Genomic DNA, 2,844 nt, shown 5'->3' on the forward strand with positions numbered 1-2,844 from the left:
ATATTTCCGTGATGGTTAAACTCTTTCAAGACTCATACTAACTATCATGACTAGATTGGTAGATTGCCAGTTAGCCTTATTGGTCATATGATTGTGCTATGGCAGAACAATCAAGGAGCTGCACCTGAATATGTTTTATTTTTAACAAATAATTTAGTCACATCTGAAATTACATTGGTTGAAATATCTGTGTATATTGGAAGGAATTTTACATTTCAGAACAGAAAAGATAGAAGCAGAGGTGGAGCAGGTGCGGGTGGTGTCCAACCCACAGGTTAAAACTGTTGTCCTACAGTGAGATCAATGAAATTAACATTGTTGTTGTTGTTAGACACAAAGCAAAGGGTCAAGGCAGAGGTCAATAATTCACTTTCTGGAAGTCTGTTTTCCTATAAGGATTAGTTCTAATTTAATTTGATGGATGAAATCATATTTTTGTGGAGATTTGTGGCATGGGGCTGATTTGACAAGAAAGTACCCATTCAGTCGTTGACCACTTGTCACCATGAGTCAGTCCCAGTAGTCAAGGGAGATGCCAAATGCTACTGGCACCCCGACATTACCACAAACCCCCACCATGCACATACACCCCCCCCCCCCACACACACACACACCCCGCCCCACCATGCACCCCCGCAATCACCCCCCCTCCCCCCTCGCACACACCCACCCTAAGGCCCATCGGACACTGCTCTGTCTTTTTGATTGCCCCTGGCTTTACACCACTGCCCTTGGGTTCGGCTTGGAGAGGCCATTGAAGCCCATTTCCAAGTTTCTATTGCACTTTCGAACTCTGAAAGCAAGCCTAAAATAAATCTCAAGTTGTTGAGTTGTTTTGTTAAAGAAATAAAGCTTTATTTAATGTGGAAGGTTCAATATATGGCCCACATTATGTAAAATGGTACAAACAGCAGTGGCTGTTTTTACAAGGTTTTTACTCATTTTGAAACAACAACTTCAGTGTTCTCCCCATCTCAGCTTGAATTAGCTCCTGAATTACCTGGGCTGATGCTTGATTATTCCCTCCTGATGGAAACCCAACCTGCTATTTTCACAGGAATAATTTCATTTATGTCACGGTACGGCGGGCCCCCTACTGGTCGCCCCCATTTACAGCGACAGATGTCTTGTATTTGTTGCGTTGTGTCCGTCACTCAGGTGGGCGGAGCCCGTGATCCGTCTCACCTGAGGGTCGTTTGTTTGTCTATATATGTCTTGTCTTTGTACCAGTTGACCGCTGGTTATTATATCCTTAATTCGGATCAGTTCACGGGTTTTGGTTTGCGCACTTTACATATTAAACCATCCTTTTTCCCTGAGACTCTGCGTGATCGCTTCCATTTATGTTTGCTCACCCTGCCCGTCACAATTTAGAAACACAAGTCATTTATATGCTGACATCTTTTTATGACCGTTCAAAGAAGCACCACAATGATTAATGATAATTAACCAGATAAATGTAATTTACTAAACAAAACAACTTGCAAACACATGCATTTTGAGCTCCATACAGTGGAAGTCAAAGTAAACCTTATCCAATTTTCTGTACAGCCAGCAGTCAAACAACACCAGACAAACCAACAGAAAAAACTAATGTTTTGTAGTTTGTGAATGAAGTGATCAGATCACCTATAGAGAATTATTGTGCTACATTTATTTTCTGTTTCTATTTAATAAGATAATATATAAATGTTTATATATTTTATATATTACCCTCTCAACCTACCCAGGTCATTCAACATCAAACCCGTCCTGTACCAGGGGTCAGGGAGCTTGAGGGTCCTGTTTAGTATCTTAGTATTAATATTAATATACATATTGGGTGTTGTTTCTGAGATCTTCAGGCACTCAGTTTGGGATCATGGACCCTATTACTCCAATTATGACTGTTGTATTGACCTTTCAGGTCTTTCTCAAGCTTGTTGTGTTCCTTATCCCTCATGTATCACTTGGGATTGTTACATTTATCACCTCTTCTGCTGACTTCTATGTCCAGTTGGTTAGCCATTACCAATGTGTCAGTCTGAATCTGAAAGTCCCACAGGATCTTAGCTTGGTCATTCTTCACCAAATCTTTAGGTGGTACACCCAAACCAAAAGCCTTAAATAAGTTTCAATGTAACGTGGAGAGATGGAATAACAGCGTGAATGGCAGGATGCAAGTGCAGGAGGGTTTAAATTATAACTGAAAGTCCAAAGTAATGAAAGCAATCAAAATGACAACACTACTTAAAACATAAACAGGTAAGTAAAACACATACACAAGCAAGAACGAGATTAAACATGGAGATGGATTTTGACATTACAGAAAACAAGGACAAACTTGGGTACTAAAACCAAAACAATATAGGCACGTACCAGCATCGCTATGGGAACAGCGAGGCCAGGAAGCCATGACATTTAGGAATTCTGTTATGGCCCCTGGCTGGAGTGTGATACAGTGACAGTGGCTGGATGCATGTACACTAAAATGAGCAGCAGCTAATGTAATCAGATAGAAGCATATTATGCAGCATATTATACATATGAAAGTCAGTTGAATGAGGTGTGCATGGGGGGGTTGGGGGGGGTGTTTGTGTAAGGGTTTCCCCTGGTCCCCTTGACAATGCCCATATATATGGTTTGTTACTTTAGAAATCTAAATCAAATATTTGTTAACATTAACATGGACACTTCTATCATGAAATAAATCACTTAAAGAGAGACTAAAAATGTGACTGCAATCCAATATTGTATTTAAAAAGATAATAATTTCTGTTTTGTTACTATCTGTCACAAAACAGAGCCCAGTCAGTTGTGTCTACTAACAATAATTTACTTTATTTCTATATCAAAGGCCTAAGC

This window comes from Brachyhypopomus gauderio, chromosome 2 (genome assembly GCF_052324685.1).
Source record: "Brachyhypopomus gauderio isolate BG-103 chromosome 2, BGAUD_0.2, whole genome shotgun sequence".
NCBI lineage: Eukaryota > Metazoa > Chordata > Actinopteri > Gymnotiformes > Hypopomidae > Brachyhypopomus > Brachyhypopomus gauderio.